Source organism: Triticum dicoccoides, chromosome 7A (genome assembly GCF_002162155.2).
Source record: "Triticum dicoccoides isolate Atlit2015 ecotype Zavitan chromosome 7A, WEW_v2.0, whole genome shotgun sequence".
In the NCBI taxonomy this organism is placed as follows: domain Eukaryota; kingdom Viridiplantae; phylum Streptophyta; class Magnoliopsida; order Poales; family Poaceae; genus Triticum; species Triticum dicoccoides.
Window position 1 is genome coordinate 13,799,956 of NC_041392.1, and position 15,332 is coordinate 13,815,287.

Here is a 15,332-nt window from a genome sequence, read left to right on the forward strand (position 1 = left end):
ATACCAAGGAACAATCTCCCCAAGCAGTTTTGCGAGAGGTGCTTTGAGCAAGGAGATCGAAAATCATAGAAAATGTGGCTGGAACTCGTGCTTGAGTTGGTTTTTCGGGTTTGGGTGAGACAGAGGAAGAATATGGGTGCTGGGATAAGTGGAGGAGGGCCACCATGGGCCCACGAGGCAGGGGGCGCGCCCTAGAGGGGGGGATCGCGCCCACCACCCTCGTGGCCAGGTGACAGCTCCTCCCGCGGTAATTTTTGCACAGTAAATCCTCAAATATTCCCGAAAAAATCATATTAAATTGGCATGTCATTCTGAGGACTTTTATTTTCGGGATATTTTTATATTGCACGGATAAGTCAGGAAACAGACAGAAAAAATACTATTTTCACTTTATTTAATATAAATAACAAAAAGTAAAAGTGGGGTACAGAAGGTTGTGCTTCTAGTTTCATCCATCTCATGCTCATCAAAAAGAATCCACTAACAAGGTTGATCAAGTCTTGTTAACAAACTCATGCCGATAATCACGAAGCCGGAGAAATTTCGAATAACACTAAGTTACCTCAACGGGGATATGCACATCCCCAATAATAAGAATATCATATTTCTTCTTGACAGGAAGAGGAAATTCAAAACCTCCAAATATAATCGATGGAATTTTTCCAATAGAGTTGATACTATGAACTTGAGGTTGTTTCCTCGGAAAGTGTACCATATGCTCATTACCATTAACATGAAAAGTGACATTGCCTTTGTTGCAATCAATAACAGCCCCTGCAATATTAAGAAAAGGTCTTCCAAGAATAATAGACATACTATCATCCTCGTGAATATCAAGAATAACAAAGTCCGTTAAAATAGTAACGTTTGCGACCACAACAGGCACATCCTCACAAATACCGACAGGTATAGCAGTTGATTTATCAGCCATTTACAAAGATATTTCAGTAGGTGTCAGTTTATTCAAGTCAAGTGTACGATATAAAGAGAGAGGCATAACACTAACACCGGCTCCAAGATCACTTAAAGCAGTTTTAATATAATTTCTTTTAATGGAGCAAGGTATAGTAGGTACTCCAGGGTCTCCAAGTTTCTTTGGTACTCCACCCTTAAAAGTATAATTAGCAAGCATGATGGAAATTTCAGCTTCCGGTATCTTTCTTTTATTAGTAATGATATCCTTCATATATTTAGCATAAGGATTTGTTTTGAGCACATCAGTTAATCTCATACGCAAAAAGATAGGCCTAATCATTTCAGCAAAGCGCTCAAAATAATCATCATCCTTTTTCTTGGATGGTTTTGGAGGAAAAGGCATGGGTTTCCGAACCCAAGGTTCCCTTTCTTTACCATGTTTCCTAGCAACAAAGTCTCTTTTATCATAACGTTGATTCTTTGATTGTGGGTTATCAAGATCAACAGCAGGTTCAACTTCTACATCATTATCATTACTAGGTTGAGCATCGTCATGAACATCATCATTAATATTTTCACTAGGTTCATGTTCATTACCAGATTGTGTTTCAGCATCAGACATAGAAATATCATTTGGATTATCAGGTGGTTCACCAATAGGTTCACTAGAAGTTTGCACAGTTCTACTCCCTCCGTTCCATGATGTAGTGCTTCCTCTATCCTCGTGCTTCAACTTTGACCGTAAATTTAACTACCAGGTGGTTCACCAATAGGAGCAGTCAGTCTTGTTGGTTAAATTTATGGTCAAAGTTAGACCTCGGGAAGCGCGGGCGCACTATATTTTGGAACGGAGGGAGTATCATTTTTCTTCTTCTTCTTTTTAGAAGAACTAGGAACATCAATATTATTTCTTTGAGAATCTTGCTCGATTCTCTTAGGGTGTCCTTCAGGATACAAAGGTTCCTGAGTCATTCTACCAGTTCTAGTAGCCACTCTAACAGCATAATCATTTTTCTTACTATTCATTTCATCAAGCACTTCTTTTTGAGCCTTAAGTACTTGTTCTACTTGAGTGGTAACCATAGAAGCATGTTTGCTAACAAGTTTAAGTTCAACTTTAATATTAGCCATATAATCACCCAAGTGTCTAATCATATAAGCATTTTCTTTTAATTGTCTACCAAAATAAGCATTGAAGTCGTCTTGCTTAAACATAAAGTTATCAAACTCATCCAAGCACTGACTAGAAATTTTAGTAGGAAGGACTTCAGCTTTACCATATCTATAGAGAGAATTTACCTTCACTACCTGTGTCGGGATATAGGGATCAGGAGGTTATTCAGTAAATAAAGAATTGAGATCATATGTTTCTTCAACAGGCGGTATATTAAGACCATGTATTTCTTCAATAGGAGGTAAATTCTTAACGTCTTCAGCTTTAATACCTTTTCCTTTCATAGATTTCTTTGCCTCTTGCATATCTTCGGGACTGAGAAATAGAACACCTCTCTTCTTCGGAGTTGGTTTAAGAATAGGCTCAGTAATTGGAGCAGGAGCTGGCTCAGGAGGTGCCCAATTATTTGCAAGCTAAAATAGCGGCAGAAGATCCCATATCAAAAAGATAACCCTCAGGAATAACAGGCATATTTTCATCATCACTATCATCATCGTATTCAGATTCAATAATTTCTTTTTCTCTAGCCCTAGCAATTTGTTCATCAAGAAATTCACCAAGGGGCACAGTAGTATCAGGCATAGAAGCAGTTTCATCATAAGTATCATGCATAGCAGAAGTAGCATCATCAATAACATGCGACATATCAGAACAAATAGCGGAAGCAGGTGTAGGTGTCGCAAACTTACTCATAACAGAAGGTGAATCAAGTGCAGAGCTAGATGGCAGTTCCTTACCTCCCCTCGTAGTTGAGGGATAGATCTTGGTTTTCAGATCTCTCAAGTTCTTCATAGTGTCCAGCAGATATAAATCCCAAGTGACTCAAAGAATAGAGCTATGCTCCCCGGCAACGGCGCCAGAAATTGGTCTTGATAACCCACAAGTATAGGGGATCGCAACAGCTTTCGAGGGTAGAGTATTCAACCAAATTTATTGATTCGACACAAGGGGAGCCAAAGAATATTCTCAAGTATTAGCAGCTGAGTTTTCAATTCAACCACACCTGGAAACTTAGTATCTGCAGCAAAGTGTTTAGTAGCAAAGTAATCTGGTAGTGGTGGTAGCGGCAACAAAAGTAAAGACAACAAAAGTAATGTTTTTGGTATTTTGTAGTGATTGTAACAGTAGCAGCGAGAAAGTAAATAAGCGTAAACCAGTATATGGAAAACTCATAGGCACCGGATCAGTGATGGATAATTATGCCGGATGCGGTTCATCATGTAACAGTCATAACATAGAGTGACATAGAACTAGCTCCAATTCATCAATGTAATGTAGGCATGTATTCCGTATATAGTCATACGTGCTTATGGAAAAGAACTTGCATGACATCTTTTGTCCTACCCTCCCGTGGCAGCGGGGTCCTATTGGAAAGTAAGGGATATTAAGGCCTCCTTTTAATAGAGAACCGGAACAAAGCATTAGCACATAGTGAATACATGAGCTCCTCAAACTATGGTCATCACCGGGAGTGGTCCCGATTATTGTCACTTCGGGGTTGCCGGATCATAACACATAGTAGGTGACTATAGACTTGCAAGGTAGGATCAAGAACTCACATATATTCATGAAAACATAATAGGTTCAGATCTGAAATCATGGCACTCGGGCCCTAGTGACAAGCATTAAGCATAGCAAAGTCATAGCAACATCAATCTCAGAACATAATGGATACTAGGGATCAAACGCTAACAAAACTAACTCGATTACATGATAAATCTCATCCAACCCATCACCGTCCAGCAAGCCTACGTTGGAATTACTCACGCACGTCGGTGAGCACCATGAAATTGGTGATGGAGGATGGTTGATGATGACGACGGCGATGAATCCCCCTCTCCGGAGCCCCGAACGGACTCCAGATCAGCCCTCCCGAGAGGTTTTAGGGCTTGGCGGCGGCTCCGTATCGTAAAACGCGATGATTTCTTCTCTCTTATTTTTTTCTCTCCGAAAGCAAATATATAGAGTTGGAGTTGGCGTCGGAGGGCATCCAAGGGGCCCACGAGGTAGGGGGGCGCGCCCCCCACCCTCGTGAGAAGGGTGTGGGCCCCCTGGTCTTCATCTTTGGCGAGGATTTTTTATTATTTTTTCTAAGATGTTCCGTGGAGTTTTAGGTCATTCCGAGAATATTTGTTTTCTGCACATAAAACAACACCATGGCAATTCTGCTGAAAACAGCGTCAGCCCGGGTTAGTTCCATTCAAATTATACAAGTTAGAGTCCAAAACAAGGGCAAAAGTGTTTGGAAAAGTAGATACGACGGAGACATATCAATGTGATGTACCGAAGGTAGTTCGGAGTCCTGGATGAGATCGGGGACATGACGAGGAGTCTCGAAATGGTCGAGACATAAAGATCGATATATTGGATGACTACATTCGGAGATCAGAAAGGTTCCGAGTGATTTGAGTATTTTTCAGAGTACCAGAGAGTTACAGGAATATGGGGAAGAAGTATTGGGCCTCATGGGGCAAGTGGTGGAAGAGAGGAAGCAGGGCGCGTGACCCCCTAGCCCAAACCGAATTGGACAAGGGGGCTGGGCCCCCTTCCCTCCCTCTCCTTCCTTCTCCCTTTCCCCCTTCCTTTCCTCCTCCTAGTAGGAGTAGGAAAGGGGAGTCCTACTCCTACTAGGAGGAGGACTCCTCCTCCTAGCGCACCCTACAGGGGCCGGCCGGCCTCCCCCTTGCTCCTTTATATACAAGGGTAGGGGGCACCCTAGAGGACACAAGTTGATCATTGATCCTTAGCCGTGTGTGGTGCCCCCCTCCACCATAATCCACCTCGATCATATCGTAGCGGTGCTTAGGCGAAGCCCTGCGTCGGTAGCAACATCAACACCGTCATCATGCCGTCATGCTGACGGAACTATCCCATGAAGCGCTGCTGGATCGTAGTTCGTGGGACATCATCGAGCTGAACGTGTGCTGAACTCAGAGGTGCCGTGCATTCGGTACTTGGATCGATCGGATCGTGAAGACGTTCGACTACATCAACCGTGTTCTCATAACGCTTCCGCTTACGGTCTTCGAGAGTACGTGGATGATACTCTTCCCTCTTGTTGCTATGCATCACCATGATCTTGCGTGTGCGTAGGATTTTTTTTTAAAATACTACGTTCCCCAACAATAACATACAAAAGATCAAATGGTAGACAATGTGAAGTTCATAAGTATTGATAGTAAATCTTCTTTGGTCCTCTAGAAACAAACTTCCCATGTATAGGCCTGAATATATTGAATCTTCCTGTATAACTGAATATTACATTTCAGACTTTAATCTCCTCAGCTCCTAAGAAGGACAAAAATGACAGTACATGATCAATGGTGATACCATATCCACACCTTTGAAGAAAATCAAGGAAAATGACCTCTCGTATCATTACAAAACCCGTAGAAAGAGAAGCCTATAGTACATACCTTTGAAGAAACATATCTCACTGTACTCTGTTTGTATGTTGTATCTACAACACTGAACATCAGATCAATTTGTGGCCCTATTTGTCCTACAGCTTACCTCAGATGGATGGATGCGTAGGGGGAGTTACAGCAGCCGATTGCACCTCCTTTCTAAGGCACTCCTCCACAAGGGCTGCATAGCCAGGACAGGAAACACAGAAAACTCCACGCAGTTGTCAGCAAATCTTTTTCGGAGAGACATCTGCCGACTGCCAGAGCGCCGCCCACAGGGAGAGGCCTCCACCTGAACATCTACACTGGTCAGCAGAAGGGCGGACGCGTATTAGTAATCGGGGTGGCTGGAGCGCATCTCGCGCAGTGGGTCGCGCCTCGCCGAACGCAGGTACTGTCAACGGGATCAGGGTGATGTCGCCGAGATTGTGGGGGTGGCTCCGTTGGGTCGCGCCGGATGGCATGCCTCGCTTGCCGGAGGTGTCTGACCAGCCGTGCATGCCAGCGTCGCTGCGCTTGCAGGACCGCTCTCGATTGAGGTGGGTTTGCGTACTGAAGGAGGGATGGGAAATGAACAGAGGATTTATGTGATGAGAATGAATCATCGGTTACTGAAGGAGGAATGGGAAATGAACAGATTTACGCGAGTGGAACCGGGCATGGCATTGAAGTATTTTTTTTCTCTAGTGCTTTTCTTAGGATTTTTTTTTCTATAGTGCTGATGTGGTAGCTTGTGCTTCTGGTTGGGTCCCTCGTGTCAGCCGGTAGTGAAACAATGACGTGGCTAGGCTGCTGAGGTGGATAGCTTGCATGTTAAGAGAATTAGTTTAATCAGGATGAACTATTTAGGTATTATAGATTTTACAGGAAGGTGAGACGAATAAAAGAAACAAGATAATGACACTTACGCAAGTTCTCATCGGATCCTCCTCGGAAAACAGTCCATTAACTCAAACAACTAATAATATCCCTCGTATTAGAGCTCAACTCAACCCCGATGATGTTGAATACTAAAAGAATACCAATTGACTCTTTTTACATTTTGCATCTGTATTGTATTTCAAAATTTATCGTTCAAGGTTTAGCTTTTATTGAAGACTATTGGAGGCTGAGATTAATCACGCGACTGACTTGTTCCTAAAACCACGATACTTATTTCGGTTCAGAGGGAGTATTATTTATGACATATATTGTCTTTTGATATGTCCTAATTTCTTAGTATCACTATTGAATAAGTATTTTCATTGATTATTGTGGTTGGATTCTTATTTGTCTGAGAAGTTTTAACATGGCCCATCTTAACTCCTTTCTTCATGTGAGATATAAAGGAACATAAGGCTGCTCATAGTGTGAGTAACATAATTAGTAACACGCATGCCACATAGGAAAAAATATGATGTGACAAGTAGTTAATAAGAAGAAATGCAAATGAAGTAACATAATATGTTCCCATCACGTAGCAGTTCCGAATATAAAACGACTCTACAAAGTAATGAATGAACCTCTCTATGTCATCACACGTATCACAGTACCCACCGGTCCAAGTTACTTCCTTTTATGACTGAGTTATTAAGTAGTGGGTTAGGAAACTCTTACCTTACCATGTTAAAATTGCTCATGGCTTGAAACTGCGTTGTTTTAGTTATTTTTTGACCTTTAGTTTCTCACTCGCAGCCTCATCCAGTCCTGGCTCTGCTACTGTTCATAAGGAATGACACTTACATGATTAATGTAAAAGACTCGGGGGCATTTTTTTGGTTGAATGAAATTAGGAGAGGGTGTCACTACTAGGAAAAGGCCTACTAATGGCGCACCTAATTTGGCCATTAATGGCGCATTAGCGGTGCGCCATTAGTGCCACACCATTAGTATATTTTACTAATGGCGCACCACTGGTGCGCCATTAGTATCTGGTATACTAATGGCGCACCTGGGATGCGCCATTAGTATATACAACAATGCGCCATTAGTATGCCTCCCAGGGGGCCATGTATACCTAGGTGCTTTGGCATACTAATGGCGCACATCAACAGGATGCGCCATTAGTAACTTCGGCATACTAATGGCGCATTGTTTAGTGATGCGCCATTAGTATCCTTTGGCATACTAATGGCGCACTAAGATGTGATGCGCCATTAGTATGAACATTAGGTTTTTTTTATTTTTTTATTTTCTGTTTTTTGCACAGGTTACAAAATGTATAATTGCACAAAATATAGACAGCACACATCAACAACAGATTCATCGAATAAAATAGAAGATTAGTCTCTGAATACAATTCATCATTTTAGTCTCCGAATACAGTTCATCATATTAGTCTCTGAATTGAAAAGACCGAACAAAGATAGAACATTATATTACAAGTCTCGAGACTGCGAGTTTGTCTTCACATTACAAGTCGATATCGATCATCTAAACTACCATCACATAGAAGAGAGTTGCGGTCATCACGATGAGCATCATCACGATGAAACTCGTCTTCATCCGGTTCCTCCAACACTCCCTCCCCTCTCCCGCTAGATAGCGGGCGTATCTAGATTCGGCCTCGGCCCTAGTGGTGTACCCTTTGTAACTGTTACCGTTGAATCGGTGAACCTGTCTCCGACACTCCTCCCAGTCGTTGTAGACTCCGGGAACCTTACCCTTGTACACGACATACCACGGCATCGCTATGCAGTAGCCAAACGAAACGTTAGTACCAATTCACAGACAATACATAAGCAATATATAAGTATGCAACAGAATGATCGGAAGAGAAAAGCAAGACATTAATAGCATCGATTACATCTAAGTTGAATGACTCTCGAAACCAAAGAGACATACTACAAGTTCATTAAAGTTTAATTACAACATGAGCCAATCGATGTTTCAGAACTAGACGCAGCATCACTGCTTTCGACTCGACTCAAGGGACCGGAGCGTGGATGAAGCCGCCGTCTATCGTGGGAGTCATGAAACAACAGGCATTGTCAGCCTGCATTTGTAGGATTGTGTCGATGTCACTGTTGGACGGTTGATTTCTGAGGTAGAACTGCCCCGAGGTACGAAGGACATCTTGATGGATGATTTCCGCAAACTCCGACTGGATGCGAAAGAATTCTTCTGATGTCCGCGTCCTGGATTGCCGACACGCTCGCGGCCCAATCTTTGAGTCTACTCGGTAGCAGAAGTTGATGATGGTCCCGTACGATCGCCCGCATGTGATGGATGGCGTAGTAGGCACCCTTCTGACCGCCAGTTGGCTGCTTGACGCAGCAAAACGTCATATTGTGGGAGAACACGTGCTTGCCGTACTTACGAATAGGCCTGGTGAAGGTGCCTCCAGATTTGACATAGCCGGGGAGAACATCATCAAGAACCTTCTTGACATTTGTGTAGTCTACGTTCGACTGACGGTCTGGGTCGAAATATGTGGCCATGGAATATTTGGGGCTTAGGAGGATGAGCGTGCAACGTGTGTCACTGCAGAAAACACGGAATGTTAAAAGAAAAACGATCGAAATCTAAGAATTCATATGTTACGAGGCGGTTGAGGGGAGGACTTACTCGGGAAAGTAAGGCATGAGGAAGTTATCCTTATCTTGGTTTGCCAGAATGACGCCTTCGAGGTAAGAACTCGCGACTTGCCGGTCCCCAGCGCTGCCCAAGATCTTGGCACCCATGTAGAAGGGGTCGACTATCACGATGTCCGGGGTCTTGTCGCGAATGATCCGCATCTCCATACTCAGCGAAAATAGCCGAACGAAGGTGTAGTGCATCGGATGAAGGTTCAACATAGCGTGGATGTCATCAAACCGCAGGACGATCGTACCCCCGATGGAGTTATCCACAAAGCCCTTGCCCTCTGGCACCTTGGCCGCGAAAACTGGGTATGCCACATCCTTCTCTCTGAGACGCCGCTTCTCCAAAGAAAGAACACTGTCATGCAGACTCCGCATAGCACCGGTTGCAGCATCGAGCATATTTCTCGGTAGCATCGGCCTACCCACCACATGCACCCTCCTCGAGATATCCTCAGGTGCAGGTGGCCCGTCCTGAGCACGGATCGTACTCGGTGCCGGCTGGCCCGCACCCTTGTTAGTCTTTCTTTTGCGTGCCTTCTTCTTCTCCTGTAATGGGACCGAGTTTTGCTCACAGACCGCCTTCTTGAGTGTGTTGGGGCTGATAATATTTCGCACCTCGCCTATCTGAGGCTTGGTGAAGTCGGCAGCTGGAGGTGTCTCCTGAGAGCTGAACGGCAGACGACGCCTGTTGCAACTTGGCTTCTCCGCGGTACCAGCTAGATCACGCACGTCTTTTCTTGGGTTGGGTTCTTGAGAAGGAGGCCCCATGAAGTCACCACCGTACCCATGATCGGCAAAGTACTGATCGACGTTGGCAAATGTATCGTCGTCGTCGTCGTTCTGATCCTGTGCCATATGCATGTTTGGATCCAGTGGCATAGGGATGTCCGGCACCGTTGCGGCGGTCTTGCCATGGGGCCGACTTGGCGCCGGCACGACTGGCGGTGTTGTCTTTGGGGTGGTGTCCCCAGCCCCCAAACGAATCTGGCTCTTCGGCCAAAGCAGGGGCCAGCTCAGGCAGGCGCTGAGGGTCATCACGTCATCATCGTCGGCCCCGACGGGTCGAATCGGAGGTAACAACTTGTCGCAGCCTGGCAGCACCTGAACCAGTTGAACCCTAAACAAGTTGGGTGGCATTTGGGTACCGTGGAACAAGGGGTTGCCCGGTTGAACGATTTTGCCCATGGCGACATCGACCAACTCGTTGTTCACGAAGTGCAGGAGAGTGCACGGAACGTCGGCGGCGCCCTGCGAAAACATGTAGGGCGTCAGGGATGCCCAGTCAAAGGCAAGGAGATGAAGTCCTCGGCCGAGAGAGGCTTAATTAGTTACCGTGATGATGGCATCGAGCTCGGCTAATGTCGAGGCACCACCAACGGCGGGCGTGCAGTTGACGGAGGGGCCGCTTGCTGCAGAGGTGCCGGCCGGCGTACACCCGGGTGCATTAAGCTCCCATGCCGGAGACACCAATGCCGCCTCCGCCGGAGACACCAATGGCCCCGCCATCGCGTTCCGCGAGTTGCTAGCCGTGAAGCTAGGAATCGGGGGCGGCCCCTATTGGCCGCCCGCAATCCACGCACTAATCCCCTGGATCAAGGTAGGCACAATGGCGGTGATCGTCCTTCCGAGTTGTTGTTCCACTTGCTCTTGGACAATCTCCGGAATCCGCGCCACCTGTGCCCTGAGTTCTTGAACCTCGCGCCCCTGGCATTCCGAGCTGGTCTTTTTCTCCTTTCGCCCACCAGTGTTATAGTATGACGACCATTTTGTCGACAATCCTTTGCCGGCCACACGACCAGCTGACGTCGGCTTACTGAGCTTATCCTTGTTCTTCATTACATTCAATGCCCTATTTAGAGTGGTGTCCCAAGGGTTGCTCTTAGTCGACCCCGCGCTACTGCTTTCAGTCGCCTGCGGAAGGAATGTGAACCATTTAGAAATTTGGCTTCATTAATTAGAATGCAACCATATGGAGCTAATTACGCGGGAGTGTATTCCTTACCAGCACAAGCTCAAGCTCCCTGGTCTTCGGATCCGTGGTAAGCTCCTTTGTTTTCGGGTCCTTCTTGTACCGGGCCCTGACAAAGTTCCTGGTCTGCTTGTCACCGCATTTATCGAAGAGGGGCGGTAGGCCTTGCTCGGCACGGTCCGCCTCCTCCTTGTCCCATATAGGCTCCGCCACTTTGTAACCGCCGGGACCGAGTGTGTGTTCCCCTAAGTTCAGCTCCCGCATTTCTTTCCCCCACTTACTTGATTCGGAGCTTGCGGTGCTCGAGCAATTGATCTTGAAGTCGTTGTAGTCATCTTCGGTGATCGAAGGATTTTTCTCCTTGATCTTCTCATAACTCTCACCTTTCTCGATCATTCTCTTCACATTGCTTTTCCAAGTAGACAGGGCCGTGCTCATCTTCGTGAGGGCAGCACTGTTCACTTTATTCCCTTTGGGGCTTGTGTTTTCAAATTTAGCGGGGAACATGTATCGTTCGTGCAGCTTCATGAAGAGGAGGTTGCGCAAATTCCCTCGGTCAGGATGCCTGAGGTTCTCGGTGTTGATCGAGACGGTGCTCCGGAGAATGCACCCGAGCTGAAGCGAGTACCCCTTGACTATTCGTTCGGGCGCCGTTGGATTCCCGTTGGAGTCCACTTCAGTAACTTCCTCCTTGAGGGTGCGGAGCACGGTCGGGCGCCGGTCCTTCCGTTGCCTCTTCGGTTGGCTGCCATCTGTGCGTGCGCCGCCATCATCAGTGGTGGCATCCTCGGCGGCACCACCAGTGGTGGCATCAGTGGGGTCATCCTCGGCGGTACCATCAGTGGTCTCAGGATCGGTGGGGAAGGCGGCGTCCTCATACAAGTGAGGTTGTTCCTCCATCTCCTGGGACAGCTCCTAGAATGCCTTGACGCCCGAACCCCTGGCCTCATCGTTGTTGGCCATGTTTCTCTCTAAATAGGAACAAAGTTTGGTCAAAAAGTTGGTTATTGTCAAGGAACAAGATCATGGTCTCATCATTTAGGGTTTGTCGACACCGAGGAGAATTCTAAGTTGGGCTACATTTGGTCGGCGTAGAGGCTCATGGAGTAAGATAGCATAGATGTCTGGGTTCTAGCTCATCGCATGCTTTTTAGAAATGAATGAGCTAGCTAGTCACTAACAAATCGAATTTCATCAACTTGCAATACAAGGCTCAAGCAATGGGTCGGGCGTCTTCTAACTATACCAGAAACTTGTTTTGGTCCAAAATGTCTTTTATACTACTCTAAGTAACAAGCAATACTTTCACCACTATTTTAATGGTAACATGCTAGTAAAAATAAAAAAATGGCATTATTCAGGAAAGGTAGTTTTTATAGTAAATCGAGTCATTTTTTTATCATGTGTTTTGTATGAAGTATTAAACATCAATAGTGGCCAAAACTGAAGAAAAAACTCCACACAAAGCATACTACGTATAGTTTTGAGCTGCCAAATTATAATAGTGGAGCAGCAAGTGAATCCCTCACATTAATCAACATCCTGATTCACTCACAGTTGACTGATCAGAACAAATTGCTTTACTTGTATTGGGCAGTCCTTGAAACATAGAAAAAGAGATCACACAATTGATTTAACACTGAAAATTGTATGTCTCTATTCAACATAGGAGACTAGAAAGATGGAACACTGAAAACTGTTAAAGCTACAATATAGGAAAAAAAATTAATCTTCTCAAGGCTCACAACTGAAAAATAATTAATAGCTTGCAATAACACATCTTAGAGGAACCAGGCAAGAGAAATAAAAGTTGGCTTGCATTGTGGAAACAATTAATCTTCTCAAGGCTCACAAATAAAAGTTTCGGTTGAGAATCGGGCACCTTCTAGATCAAGAAAATTGGGCATGACCTTTGCTAATTTTCTTGACCTAGGAGTGCCCCATTCTCAACCGAAACGGAAATTAATCAACATTTCAGGAGAAAGGGATCATTTCACATCAGGAGAAATAGATCATTTCATCTAGCTCATGCCAGGCAATCAACCAAACCAAATATGTACAGGAAAGGTTCATCAACATCAGTCAATTAAGATACTACACCATAAGCTTCATCCAGCACATGCCATGATACTAAAATCCTGCTTTATTTTTCACAACAGAAATGTCAAAACAACAATAAAAAGGAGAGCCCAATCTGGTCTAATTGATCCTTGGAAATTATAGAATGTTCATCTATGCATGGAAAAACAACAATTAGGACAGGGAAATTACTATGCAGCTAATAGTCTTTAAGCATTGAAACACAGCTAAGGTTACAACCCAGAAATTACTATACAGGGAAATTACTACAGTACTCATGTACTCCATCTTACAGAGTTACTCCATCGCAGCAACAACAACCTTGCAGATCAAAAATGATTTGTGTAATCTGGTTGGTACTCTTACAGTTGCATAAATTAAAAAAAAATGATCTGTGTGATATGGGTTACAGTATCAGCAACCTTGCATTTCATTTTATACAAAATTGTACTCCATCACCAAATTCATTGATGTTTCTAAGCAAAATTCACAAGTTCATTGCCTAAGTTCATCACCAGATAGCAGCAGCAGCATCACTTGACAAGTTTCAGACCACATAAATAGCACAAGTGACATGAAAATTCACTTGTAGTGTACTGCTAGCACAAGTGACATGAAAATTCCTTTTACTGTCAAAAAACTACTAATAGCACAAGTGACATGAAAATTCAGGAGTAGGAGATCACAAAGGCCATGTCATGCTTGGCAATATTTGTTTACTGAAACTAAATGAACATTTTACTGTCAATAAAAATGCGTGTGGAGGACCAATGGCGCCCTCTTGCTACACATTGTCCCCAGATGTATCATGGATTCAGGGGCTACAGCCTAACCCTGTTAAAATGTTTTATTGCTGAAGTTATTATCTGGTCTTAGTAGTACATCTTATAGTAAACAGGAGATGGCATCATCATCGTGATTTTGAGTGAAATGCACTTGCAACCTAACTGGAGATGGTACCATCCAGGCGAGCAATGGCACGGCAAGCACGCGACGAGCAGCGGCAGATAGCAAATGTAGTTGTAGCCGGTGTTCTCGCACTCTCTCGTCGCTCTGAAACTGCAGCGTTTTCTTCTCTGCTACTTATTTGTTGTTACAACAACACATTCTTCCTAGCCTACCGGGCACGTTTGATCTAATGGCCGCACCATTCCATGGGAGCCAATACTGCAACACTAGCTACTACATGCAGAAAACAAAGACTACGAGCACGTACTAGAATGACTCCTTGTACATTTTTATTCTGACGAAACTGAAAAAAAATTGACACTTGGGTTAACTGAAGAAGGAAGCAGCACTGAAAAAAACTGAAAAAAAATCGTGGCGGCTACAGGCGCGCGCAGCAGCAGCTGTTGCAAGGCAGCGGGCGGGGCGCGGCCGTGGGCAGGTGCACACGCGCGAGGGGGCGAACTGGGGCGGCCAGAGACGCGGGGAATAAGCACGGCCACGACGAGCTCGTGGCCATGGAGGACGATGGCTTCGGCCTCAAACAGAGCGACGAATACGACGGCGGTTCCGCACGGGAAGGAGAAGGGAATGGTTGAGTGCCTCACCGAGGAGGCACACGATGGCCCGTTGGTGGCTTAGGAGCAGCAGAACGGCGACAATCGTCGCGGACGCGCCGGTGACTGTAGGTTGAAGACGACGAAGAATCCGGCAATGTAGGGGCTCCCACCAAGGATGTCGGGGCGGCGGGGCGGGGTCGAGGCGGCGTTGGGGCGGCGTCGGGGCGGCGGGGCAGCGGCGTCGGGAGAGGAGAGGGGAAGGGGATCGAGGGCGAGGGCGAGGGAGAGAGAGGGGATAGGGAGGGGCTGGGGAGGGAATATGGATGGGGCCGGGCACAATACTAATGGCGCACCACCCCTCGGTGCGCCATAAGTACATCCATACTAATGGCGCACCTCACCGTGGTGCGCCATTAGTATTTTTTTTGATTTCTGCTCGAGCCAACAGGTTATCTTCCACCTGACCTAATCCATATCAAGTTTCCTCTACTAGCTTGACTGGTCAGCAGCCAGTTCTCACACTAGGAGGTCTTGGGTTTGATTCCCAGGCTCCACAATTTTTTTTATGCATTTAAAATGTTGTTTGATACTTATTTGTGTTTAAATATGTTCAAACTTGTTTAAATCATAACAGTAATATTTTTTTTATAAGACAGTAATAATTTTTTTTTAAATATCATCAAACAGTAATGCCGGTGGAGCGGGGGAGGGTGCGGGGGG